The following is a 14,131-nucleotide window of genomic DNA, read 5'->3' as shown; positions in this document are numbered from 1 at the left end:
GGAATTCTTCAAACAAGAAGTTCGGACAGTAGCTATCGAAATCGGATCAGTGCGGGGCTTTTACAGAAGGTTAGAACAAAAGATGTTACTAAAGAATCTTGAAAACTTATATGAATCTGAATGTGAGGCGCCTGGTTGTTACACAGACGAAATCGCTAATGCCAAATGCGCACTCCAGAGGTACGACACCTTACGCTACAGAGGTGCCCGTGTTCGATCACGCAATACTCGTACTTTGCATTCAGAGGAACCCACACGCCAAGCCTTACTCGATGAATGCCGCAACGCAAAAAGCAAATTTATACCAGATTTATATTCGCAAGGGTCATTGGTAACTAATACAAGTGAAATCATGACAGAATTTGAAGCTTATTACAAAGCATTGTTCAGTGATTCCTATGAAAACAGAATGAAGATCTCGTAACGCAGTTTCTGTCATTTGTGACTCCTTTATCTGACGAAGAGTGTGAGTCTATTAGTGGGCCTATCACTTTAAAAGAAATAGAACTCGCTGTTGTCCAGTTACCGATGTCGAAAACGCCAGGACCCGACGGAATGTCGGGCGAGTTTTACAAAACCTTTAAATCCTTACTGTGCCCGGTACTACTGGACATTTTCACGCAGAGTTTGAATCTGTGGACCCTTCCTCAATCTTTTACAAGAAGCCACACCGTCCTAATTCCGAAATACTCAGATAGAGAAAAGCTTCGTCATGTTGACGGCTACAGACCGATTACACTGTGTAACGTTGACTATAAAATTTTTGCAAAAATACTATCAAACAGACTACAATTTGCAATGTCAATTCTTATTGGCGCCCACCAGACCTGCGGCCTGAAAGGTCGCTCAATACAAACCAACATACACATTGCCCGCACAGTACTGGAACATTCTTCCCACTCGCATGACCAACTGGCAATGTTACAAGTAGATTTAGCGAAGGCGTTTGATCGGGTTCGTCATTACTTTCTATTTTCTCTTTTAGACCATGCTAACATTGGTTCCACTATATTCAAAGGTATAAAACCAGTTTGCTCAACTCGTTTGATTGTTAATGGCCACCTGTCAAAACCTGTGTCGATTCACTCTTCTATGAAGCAAGGCTGTCCGTTGTCGCCACTGCTTTTTGCCCTCTATTTGGAACCACTGTGCTCAAGCGTGATTCGATCTTGCAATGTTCATGGTTTCAGTGTTTATGGAAATGAGGTGAAAGTATTAGCGTATGCAGATGACCTGGCGTTTTTTTGTACAGACATTTCCAGCATAACAACAGTGGTGTCCACTATTCGGGAATTCGGAACCATTTCTGGTGCACGAATGAACTTTGCTAAAAGTTTAGGACTGTGGTTTGGCCCGTGGGATTATAAACCAACGAATTTCGAGGGTATTGCATGGTCTTGTGTGCCACCGAAATACCTTGGCGTTCCATTGGATGCATATAAGTCAAGCGCACATTATTGGAAAGAACGTGTACCTAGCCTAAAGCGTTACGCCCAGACGTTTATTCCCCATAACCTCTCAATTTTTGGCAGAGCTAAAGCATGCAATCTATTCCTGGCAACAAAATTATTCTACGTACTGCAAATACTACATTGTTCCAGGGTTTACATTCAGAAGTTTCACCGAATCTTTGCTACCTTTATTTGGTCATCAAGTTACGAGCCGATGAGGCGTGACAATGTTTTTAGACCCGTTTGTGCAGGTGGTCTTGGGTTGGTGCATCTCTTTATTAGACAATTGGTGTCCCGTTTTTTTCTATTTTCGGGGCTGCGATCATCCGCTGCTTCGAACATTTTTACAAGTGAATCTCGTCGATGTTTTACCAAGTTTAGTGGTATCTGCTAATTGTGCCTCGCCTCCGTATTTGCAAGGATTCATGCGTGAAGTGTATGAATCAGTGCGGTTTTTGACAGTAAGGTTCTCTAATGATTATTTATTCTCTAGTTCACGAAAAGATCTATATAATGCCATATTAGATATGTTGTTTCCTGCACCTTTGTACCGCTCACTATATGCTGGATTGCCTGGACACGACGTGCTTGTGCGTGTGAAGAAAATGCCTATTTCACCAGCATCCAAGACATTCTTCTACAAAGTGCATACACAGACGCTGCCTGTGAAGTCCTGGTTAAGCAGCAAAGGCATCATTGTATCTTCAGTTAACTGTCGCCTCTGTGAAGTTCCTGAAACTATAGAACATTGCTTCATCAGCTGTAAAGACGCCATACTCTTCTGGGACGTTCTACAAAGGGCCTTTCAAAAACAACTCGAGTTAAATTCGTATAGCATACGTTATCTCATGCCACCCAAAAGCCATTCTATTCCTGTTGACATGCTATTACTAATGGGTATGCACAGTTTATGGAAAACTCGCATGCTAGACAGACATGCGGAACCCATGGTATCATCGCGGTTGCATCTCATTAAAATGGCTCTTCAGCTAAAAGACTTTTACAAACAATTAGAGTTTCAACCGGACTGGTATCCACTCTTCATGAAATGTATAGCTTTAATACCCTTTTAGGGCTTCTGTGTAACGCTTGTACGCTGGTAGAGACCGCCTTGAATATTTTGTTCGCTATGTATGCTAGTTACACACATTTGTAATAAATACCATGAAAGAAAAAAAAAAGCACCGGCATAGCTCAGAGGTTGAATACTCGGCTCCCACGCAGAGGGCCCAGGTTCGAACCTCGTTCCATCCTGCAATTTTTTTCTTATTTCGTTTTTTTTTTCTTATTTCGAGCGATACTGGTTACGGACACCGGCGGCGGACAACTACGGTGCCAAGAACGGCCGGTGAAATGATCTCATAACAGCTTTCGCTGTAAAAAAAGCTGTCTACTGTACCACCCTCTGTTACCCATTACGAAGTTAAAAGTGGCGCCGCTGTCTAGAATGGCGGGTCTTCTATCAACATGGTTGCATGCCCATAAAAGCTGGAAAAAGAAAAAAAAGACTCCCGAACAAGCGCGCAAGCCGTCACCACGCCGTAGCTTCCTTGATTTTTTTTTTGTCTTGCCATAACTGTCCGTGCACGCTTCGATACTATTCGATATTTTCAGCCACTATACTGCACTATTCGATTCGAATTCGATTCGAGATGAAATATGACTATTCGCACACTCCTGCTCAGTACCTTTGATAGATATTTATATGCCTCAGGGCTTGTAAAGTGAAGACTGGGGGCAAACTGTCGAAGTTGCATCGGCCATCGTCTTCCATGTTTTTCAGTGGTTGCAGATGCATTTGCACTCTTAGAATTTCCAAAAAGTCCTTTAGGTACCTGCCTGCTTCAAGAAGAAGCTGCGCACGAGATAAAATTGGTCTCTTAGGCTTTTTATGTCTTGCAACAATTTGATGGAGGTGGGAGTTCTCGTCGAAGTAGCGCTCAAGCCTCTTCATAGAACGTGAAGTGTGCACCTTCCGGGTCTTGGTCCTGGCTCTAGGGGTTCCTGGAAGATCAAACAGCCACATCACTAATGTTAGGTCTCAGCAAGAGGCTTTAAAAATTACACATTGGTTAAATGGTTCGCTAAGTTTGGTACAATAAAAACACATACATTTGTATTTTAATTAAACATATTACTACCTGGTATTCCAGTGTGCATCCTTTGAAATTGAAATACCAGGTCAGGCTAGTGTAAAAGGCTAATTTGGTATTTTTGCATGTTTAGACAAGAAAATAAACACATGCAAAATGTATTTTTGTCCCACAGCCGACGTATATGACTGGCCAAAAGTAATAATAAGAACTAACAGACAGTTCTCATTAATATTGTGTCTAACAAACAAAAACAAGCCCTTAAAAGTCACCTTCTGGCCAAAAGTAGGCACACACCCAGTGGCAGATAGTAAAACTGTTAAAACAAAAGTGCATTTATTTAATGAAAGCATCCATTTAATGCAATCAGCTGTATCATTAACCAGTTGTAGTGGCAATATTTATATACTGGGGATATATGTGGGAACATTTCCTTTTTGTTTTGTAGAATGAAGGCACACTTACTTGGAATAAGTATGTAATCTTGCATTAATCTTGCTTTAATAAGAGGAATAAAAGCTACTCTGTGTAGTTGGTGTTGTTGGCAATGGCTCCTGTGCCCCCTGGGATGCTTGCTTTTGTGTTGGTGGAGAGATATTGAGGGGCACTGGAAAAGAATGCTGTATATCCGTATACAAATTTAAGCAGGAGCAATGGCATTGTGCTTTATTTTTGGATAGCTCCCACTTACTGGTCTCACGCCTTGATGCTGACAGCTCTGGAGAGAAGTCGGGGAAATCTTGGTATTCTGAAAGTACACATCATTACATTAATTCTATATCCGCTTTAGAAAAAACACATCAGATGAAATACACACTTTCAGTCAAGTAAACAATGAAACTTACCATCTATGGAAGCAGCGAAACGATGCTTCGACACTTGTAACATAAGAAATATTATTCGCGAAACCACTGCCGTTACAGGGTAGAAGGTACAAAATACTCATCAGGCAAAATTCGTTACAACATTTAGATTTTATAGTATTCGTGAAACCAAGGAAAGTGATAAGAGTTTCTGTACAATCTCGACGGTCCCAACACACACACACACACCCCTACATTCTGGCAAGATGGGTCTCAAATCTCAATATCGGTGGAGGGGTATGAGACCCCCAGAGAACCCATTAACTTTAAGCCCCCTCGACTTTAAGCACTGCTGATAATAATCTAAATGTTTAACACAATCTAATCATTCATGAAAAACCCCAAAGCACTTAAACGTTCTCTTTCACCTAATGCGATTACCATTACGTTCAATATTCTTCGCTGTTCGCGCCCTTCGCGGATATAAAATCTCTTTTAAAAAACTTGTGTTCATTTATTAGAAACGCTGCACGCATAGCCACTTCAAATTGCCTAGGCGTCCTACTGCAAACCACGCGCAATTACTTTAAGTACAGTACACCGCATTCACAAAACAGACGTGTCGCGTGTGCAAGTTACGCGGCAATGCAAGACTGACACAGAACAATATGTGGTTTATGTATTCGTCATTCGTCATCATAGCAATATATTAGTTCATGTAAAAGCCGGCAGATCCCACGCATTGCGGGAATCGATGTAATACGAAGCAGCCAGCAAAGAGCTGCATATATTGTCTTGTATGTCACTAAGGAAAATGCGTGTCAGGGTTTTCATGTTAACTCCTATTATTTATGTTTGTCACACACTAACGTCGCGCACTACCAACTTCGGGGTAGATCAAGCTAGCGAAACGGCCGCCAGCGCACCATGAGCGTGGTACGTAAGTCATGCTGTACATGACATGTGTGTCATGACTTTCATGTTAACTCGTGTTAATTATGTTCGTCACACAGTCACGTCGCAAGATACCAATTTTGGTGTATATCAAGCCAGCGAACCGGCCACCAGAGCACCATGAGCGTGGCACGTAAGTCATGCTGTACATGACAAGCGTGTCATGATTTTCATGTTAACTCTTCTTACTTATATTCGTCACACAGTCACGTCAGAAGATACCAATTTTGGTGTATATCAAGCTAGCGAAACGGCCGCCAGCGCACCATGAGCGTGGCACGTAAGTCATGCTGTACATGACATGCGTGTCATGATTTTCATGTTAACTCGTGTTTTAATGTTCGTCACACAGTCACGTCGCGCAATACCGATTCCGGGGTAGATGAAGCTAGCGAAACGGCCGCCAGCGCCCCATGAGCGTGGCACGTAAGTCATGCTGTACATGACATGCGTGTCATGATTTTCATGCTAACTCGTGTTTTTACTGTTCGCCACACAGTCACGTCTCACAATACCAATTCTGGGATAGGTAAAGCTAGCGAAACGGCCACCAGCGCACCATGAGCGTGGACACGTAAGCCATGGTGTACATGACATGCGTATCATGATTTTCATGTAAACTCGTGTTTTTATGTTCGTCACACAGTCACGTCGCGCAATACCAATTTCGGGGTAGATCAAGCTAGCGAAACGGCCGCCAGCGCCCCATGAGCGTGACACGTAAGTCATGCTGTACATGACATGCGTGTCATGATTTTCATGTAAACTCGTGTTTTTACGTTCGTCACACAGTCACGTCGCGTAATACCAATTTCGGGGTAGATCAAGCTAGCGAAACGGCCGCCAGCGCCCCATGAGCGTGACACGTAAGTCATGCTGTACACGACATGCGTGTCATGATTTTCATGTAAACTCGTGTTTTTACGTTCGCCACACAGTCACGTCGCGCAATACCGATTCCGGGGTAGATCAAGCTAGCGAAACGGCCGCCAGCGCACCATGAGCGTGACACGTAAGTCATGCTGTACACGACATGCGTGTCATGATTTCATGTAAACTCGAGTTTTTATGTTCGTCACACAGTCACGTCGCGCAATACCAATTTCGGGGTAGACCAAGCTAGCGAAACGACCGCCAGCGCCCCATGAGCGTGACACGTAAGTCAAGCTGTACATGACATGCGTGCCATGATTTTCATGTAAACTCGTGTTTTTATGTTCGCCACGCAGTCACGTCGCGCAATACCGATTCGGGGTAGATCAAGCTAGCGAAACGGCCGCCAGCGCACCATGAGCGTGACACGTAAGACATGCTGTACATGACATGCGTTTCATGATTTTCATGTTATGACGTCATTTATGTTCGTCATACAGTCATGTTACGCCATAGCAATTTTGGTGTACATTCGATTAACCAAGCGACCAGGAGAGCACAAAGTCGTAGGCGGCTAGATAGATAGATAGATAGATAGATAGATAGATAGATAGATAGATAGATAGATAGATAGATAGATAGATAGATAGATAGATAGATAGATAGATAGATAGATAGATAGATAGATAGATAGATAGATAGATAGATAGATAGATAGATACGCTCAAAGTCGCAGAAGTTCGCTAAGAAATGCTTCGCATTTAAAACTATGTCAAAGAAACGACGACGGACCATTGAAGAAGAGCATAACTGACGCGCCGGTCTACATGTTTACGGTGCGGAATCAACAGATCGACTCCATGAACGCGTCAAACGTACCCCTCGATCTCGATCGCTGCGGCATTCCTAAATTCGCCGGTAAACTAAGTGAGATACTATTGCTGTAAAGATAAAAGGGCTTCTGCGAAATGAAGCGAAAGGTGCTTCCGCATTTACGTTGCCGCCGAACAATTTGAACGCCAACGGCCACGGAAAAGATCGATACCAATTGGATTTTGGTCCAGTTAGTCATCACTGAAGTCTTAAAACGTTGACACTTCAATTAAAAAGCAGCTATACAAATTAGGTCTAAATATATTTAACTCTCTAGTTATCCAAAGCACAATAACATGTTTGAATAATTCATTGGCTTGCGCAAAACAATTTCTTAAAGTGGGAAATTTGGGTGGTTTAGCGCCCCTAGCAGGGAAAATGCAAACTAAGATAATCGACCGCTAAAAGAGGAGTCAGTAGCTCCTCTCTGCGCGCATATCAATGGAACTCGCCGCGGTCGATTTTTTCGCCCTCTGCGGCGATCGCTAGAACTTGAGACGTTCCGGGGCCCGGTAAGGGAATATTATCTAAAGTTTTACTTGAAGACCGCCGTACGTGACCGGGTTAAAATTCGAAGTTCTGCTGTTTATGTTAATAGCTTTATGCATAAACTATGCAATAAAACCTACTCAGAAAAACGAAACGATGTTCGCATTTTATCTTTTAGCCAAATGATTGCAAGATAATAAAAATGCCTAGAATGGTGCAGTTTCAATGTCTGCGGCGAATTCTTTACCAAGCAAGGTGAAGGTTCAATCGAAAGAAGTGCCATAGCCACAGCAATGAATGAACGAACGAACGAATGAATGAATGAATGAATGAATGAATGAATGAATGAATGAATGAATGAATGCTCCATTTGAGTGTATTTAATGGCGCTAGCCCCAGAATTTGTTGAAATTTTAGTCCAGCTAGGTAGAAATTAGAATGAAAGAAAACAGTTCTGTAGCGGGTGTGTGTCATCGTGATAGCGTATCCGCAAGAATACTGTCTGCTATTTCAATGAATTATTTCAGTTAATTTAGGCGCACACGACGTGCTTCGGCAGCACGCCAAGGCACTGCTGAAGCGGATCCGAGAAGACATGTTGTAAGAAGTGCGTGGTTGATGGCTGCCGCCACTTGCTTGAACAATCCCAGCTGTTCCAAAAAAAAAAAAAAAACAGTTCATATGCAGCTTTTATAGACAACAGCGGTTTAGTTCGCTTGAACGACACCACGTGGCGTAGGATTCAAAAATCCCGCCATGACGTATGCAGTGACACGGCTATAAATAAAAGAAAATCAAAAGAAACGGTACACACGCTCCGAGACTGTCGCTTCGCCTCAGTTCGCAGAAAACTGAACGCTGTCTGTGGGCGTTATCTCGACGGCGACGACTGGCAATGAATTGACAGTTTTTCTAGACCTACCGCGCCAGATAGTTAGTAGAATGCCGCACGAAATGTCTGGCCGTGATAGACGAACCCGCGATGCATCAAGAGAATCGTGTTTTTCGTTATTTGCTTCTTTAGTTTCTGCGCTGCCGTAGCGGTGGGATGTTGGAGCAGCGTGCTGCTTTCCGGGTTTCTTGTTGAGCTAGCGTCAACCATTGTTTGAGTACGAACAGGATATTGTCGCTGCATAATAACCGAATTTTTTTTTCTACCTCTTAGGTGTTGCACGTTTGCTCCGCGTGTTTCTTCAAATTAATGCAGACCCGAAGGTCGTGGGATCGAACCCCGGCCGCGGCGGCTGCATCTTCCATGGAGGCGAAAATGTTTTTGGCCCGTGTACTTAGATTTAGGAGCACGTTAGAGAACCCCAGGTGGTCGAACTTTTCCGAGCCCTCCACTACGGCGTCTCTCATAATCATATCGTGGTTTTGAGACGTTAAACCCCAGATATTATTATTTTATACTACCTCAAATTAAAACTAGATAAGTTTGAGAACGCTAGGAATGAGAGTAAAAAAACGAAGTTAAAGATAGTTTTATTTTTGTTTTCATTAGTTCTTATCAAAATGTGACTGCCACCGCCAGCTTGGCGCCATCAAAGCGGGTGTGCAAAAATGATACAGTCGTAGAAAGATGATCTTGCACACAGGAAATTGTGAACTTGGTTGATTTTTTTTTGTTAGGAATGAACGTACAGTACGACACATACCAACGTGTGTAATAACCTCTAGATCTACCGTATATCCCGCCCAAAAAGGCACTTATCTATGCTATTGCAATTCCTCTTTTTCTTTCTTTTTTTTACACACTCGACTGACTCGTATGTTGGAGGTGATCCTGTTGGCGCAGATACTCCTAAAGGTTACTCTAATGGGCTGGAAGCTCTCCTGAAGCTCTCCTTTCATGTGCTGTAAGCGCAGTCTCTTTCAATCTTGCAATTCAACATGCACAAAGTCAATCATGAATCACCAACTGGCCCAAACGTCCACTTTGATCAGCACAAGGAGTTTCAGAAAAAGCGAATTTTGGCGTTTCCGCGCTGACAGCAGTGATTTTTATAGCAACATAATGTAGTAACTATTTCTACAATCTCTCAAAACCATTACGTTATTCTGTATTACTTCTAATGTAGAATACAAAATGCATTGCACTTGCTCAACAACGGGTCACGAGACACAGCAAAGAAAAGCAAACCCTTTAATTCCCCCTTATTTCGTTCACTCAGCATATGAAAATTTCTGAAGTTGTGAGTGGAGCTCCTTCTGTTGCCATGAATATGTGCAGGCGCTCCAAAGGACACCTTAAGCCTTTCTTTCCAGGTGATTCCCGTAAGAGAACGGTGGCGTTTATGCGCACAGGAAATTTGATTAGTACTTTTTCGCCCGTAGTATCGACTGAAAAATACCAGTTTGCAGCTTGAGAAAGCCTTGCAAAATCTGCTTTTCGCATAATATCCACTGCTTTTCAAGCAGCCGTCTTCTTCCTCTGAAAGCCCAACGAAAAATGACCATGTAGAATGGAATGATTACAGCTCCGCTCGAGGGTCCTCTAAACCGGAGCTTTTTTTGTAATTCATGATGCAAAATATCAGCCGCGTATTGAATCCTGGATTCTGGCTTGATAGGAATATCAAAGTTGCGAAGACATTCCTGGTTGGGATTCCTTTTTGGCTGAAACGTGTAGGCCCACCTTGAACGTCCCTTCCACTGTATCAGGTAGTCTTGTCTCTATTGTAGATAGGGCAAGCATAGTAAAATAGATAGTAAGAAATATATAATTCAATCTAAAATTGTACTCCAAAATAAAAGTCGCAATAGAAATACGCGCTAAAGCGACTAAGAAATATTTAAAATATTTCAATAACTGGTGTGTAGCTTCGACTTTAATAATAGGGGTAGCTTCACACAGGTGTGAAATCTGGTTAATGCGCATCGATAGCACAGTGCTATCATAGATGCACGCGTTTCAGAAAACACCCTCTAGACATAATATTCTCATTCAGCCTTTTCTGAGTGGAAATAGCTCAAAGAATTTAATTCCTGTCAATCTGATAACTAGAGACCGGAACTTCAGGCAAAATGCCTATTTTTTCCTGGAGTCTGTTTCGAGCCTATTTAACATATAAGCACGAACTAAGGGAAGGGAAACGTTTTAATCACACATTGATTGTGCCTATAAGTGCCTATTTCGAGGTTCGTGCCTATATCAGCTTTTCAGCGCCTAAAAATGCCTTTTTGGCGTTCGTGAGTACAAGTTTTGCTTGAATGAGCTGTTCATATCGAGTAAAACAAGAAGCACTTAGTGTGGCGATAGTAACTACAACACGCGCATAGCGCGCTAGTCATGTTTTTTTTTTTTTCGTTCACGTTTTTAGCTCCTGTTAAGGCGCGATTATAGTGCGACGTAGGGTATACACGCAAGCATGCGCTGCGTCACGTCGGCGAAAACAGACCATAGTTCGGCGCATTGTCACAGCCAACGTATCACTGGACTCGGCCGATGCGCTCCGCCGCATGTGACGCTCGCCAATGCGCCGATAGCGTCGTACTATAAACGCGCCTTTCCGTGGGCGGGGCTGGAGTGTACCCCAGCGAGGCAAAGCGAGGCTAGACTAGCGCTAGTGTCCCCCCACCTCCCCCTTGAACATCTCCGTCACTTGGTTCGAAAGTAGCGCAGCTCGGCGGTTGCCTGAGGTAGGCTGGAGTGTACCCTAGTGAGCCAAAGCTAAGCTATATAGGCTAGCGCTGCAGCCTACAGCCTACACGTCAGTTTCGTTGGCATTTATGCTCTTCAACGGCAGCTGTCAGGAGTCTGCCGAGCAATGCCGAAGAAAAAGACGCCGAAAAGTGTCCTTGCCAGGCAACAGACCAGTGGAACGCAGTGCTACTCCGTCGATGGAGAAAAGGTATTTTGCCATCCATGTGGAAAGCAGGTGAGAAGACATTGGAAAGGTCAACAATATTTTGCGTTTGACGTCCACTCTGAACCACGCATAGGCATAAAGCTACCAACATTGCTTACGCAACTGCGAATATGAATATACCTGCGCAAATGACGTGCATTTCGTGGTCATTTCACGGGCACTCATATTCACTGTTTTGTTATTTTTGTATCCGGATCTGTGAACTCGCATGCAAGACGAAATGTGCTGCGTATTCTCGGTCCGATACAGGTATAAGCACTTCGATTTTAAAATGCACACTTGGGCTCCTGCTATCTAACTTCGCAATTTCCTCAGCGTTTGCCAACAGCCGCAAAGGAAAAAAAGTACAAGCGCAAGTGCACTGAAGAAGTTCCAGATATCCAACGCACTTTCCTGGTGCCCAATTCGCTCTTTTCTTCTCGCAGGTACCGTGCGAAAAAAAAAAGTGTCATCTGGAGCAGCACGTGAAAACAACGTTGCATTAAGCCAACGCTATGCGCAACCAACCGTCAACGTCGAGGCAGTCGTTCTTGTTTGAAATTTTTGCTGGTTGGAAAGAGAAGTGAATTCAGCGCGCGAAGCATTGGTCGCTGCTAACATCCCTTGGGCGAAGATCGAAAACAAGACACTCAAGCATTTTTCGCAAAAGTCTGCAAACAAAATATACCATCAGAGTCCACCCTTCGCAAGCAGTACCTGCGCCCAATGTACGAGGACACAGCAAAAATCAGGCGAGAACTCAGTGAATTATACATATGGACTTCAGTGGACGAGACAACAGATGCGGCCGGACGATTACTTGGACATTTTGTAGTTGGAAAGCTGAATGCAAAAAGAGAAAACACCTTTCTTGGTATGCTCGAAACAACTAGAAAAAATGAGCGGGGATACCATCACCTACTTTGTGAACTCGTCCTTCAGGGTATGTACCCCTCCGGATCCCACGACGACCGAGTACTGCTGCGCTACACAGATGCAGCAGCTTATATGCACAAGAATGCTGCACTTCTCAAGGTCTTTTATCCAGAGAATTATTGCATGTCACTTGTCTTGCCCATGGGATTCATCGGGTCTGTGAAGAGCTGAGAAAGTCGTTCAGTTCTGTTAACGAAGTAATAGCTGCAGGCAAGGCAGTGTTTCTTAAGACGCCTTCGCGCGTTCGTGCCTTTAAAGAGCAGTTGCCGAATGTGCCTCTTCTACCAGAGCCCGTTGTTACCCGCTGAGTAACTTGGCTGAAGGCAGTGGACTATACTACAACAAACACTTCGCTGGTGTTAAGGCTGTTATTAACAGCTTTGCAGCGGACGAGAGCCTCGTCTTGAGAAGAGCCCAGACTGTTCTACACCACGATACACTTGAATCTGACTTGGGATATTTGTGTGCCTAATTTACTTTCCTTGCAGAAAGCATACAGAAACTTGAAAGTTGGGGCACCGCTCTGACTCAGAGCGTTAAGGTAATTTGGGCGTGCAGGAAAGGTTCGCCACCGCCCCCCAATGGACCTGTCGCTGACAGGGTCAGCTCGAAGCTTAAATCTGTCTTGCACAGGAATTCCGGATATTGTGTGCTAAAACAAGTGTCTAAAGTTCTGAGCGGCGCAGATTCGAAGATTCCAGATGCAGTTAGAGCATCAAAAGTGCCGGACTACAAGTACGCTCCACTAACTTGAGTGGACGTCGAGCGTTCTTTTTCCGCATACAAACAAATACTGACTGAATGAACGCACAACTTCAAGCCCGAAAACCTTGAGATGGTGCTGGTTTGCCACTGCTTTCATAGTCTCTCTCACGGTGTCCAATCATCCCAGGTTTCACTTCAATCTGTTCAAATGGTTGTTCTTCTAATTCTTTTCATAAAAAAAAAAAATAGTTAACTTTCCCAAAGCACAGGATTTGCCTGCTGTGCTTGTTAGAAGTCGAAGATTTGTCCTGAAACACGCTGCTGAAGTAATTATGAATTGCGCCTATATATGCCTAAACGATAGTTTTTAACGCCTATATATGCCTAAATGACAGTTTTTAGGGCCTATTATAGGCGCCTAAAACTTAGTTTTTTGGTGCCTGAACTTCCGGTCTCTACTGATAACATGTTATTTTTTTCTTAGTTTAGGTTTTTTAAACACACTTGCGCTGTACAGCGCAGAGCCATCATTTAGGGCAGATGTTCTAGTGACGCGGAAATTATCTGCTTGATATTGAGAAAGTTGAAATATATATACACAATAACTTTCTCAATATTTTCTTATGGACAAATATTTGCGATCGTGGAACTTGAGGTGAGCATGAGTGAGGTCAGATCTTTTTAGAACAAAATCTTACTCTATCACTATATACATTCGCGATGTGCTTTCTTAAAGGGACTGACAAACGACCGGAATGTGTCACATGAACCTGTTGGGAGTGTGATGACTGTGAACTACAGTGACATAAGCGAGCTTTTTTTCGCCATATGATTAGACTTTGTGTTTTTAAATAGCGGTTTGAAGGTCACAACAATGGCATGTCGCGTTGCCTGACGGGCAAGCCTTCATAGTGCACGAATGAAATGTTCAGAATGCTGCACGAAGTCTCCTGCGATTTACTAAAAAAATTGCGCTTAAAATTATTCCGCATGGTATTAGGCATCCTCGCTTTTTTCTGCGCTTGTAAAAGTGTAAAAGGAGTTCACGTTGAGAAGCGACGTTTCCTTCACGACTACTAGTGAACGCATGTCAAGCGACGGCGCAT

The sequence above is a fragment of the Rhipicephalus sanguineus genome, chromosome 8 (genome assembly GCF_013339695.2).
Source record: "Rhipicephalus sanguineus isolate Rsan-2018 chromosome 8, BIME_Rsan_1.4, whole genome shotgun sequence".
NCBI lineage: Eukaryota > Metazoa > Arthropoda > Arachnida > Ixodida > Ixodidae > Rhipicephalus > Rhipicephalus sanguineus.
Note: the sequence above shows the minus strand (reverse complement) of the source record.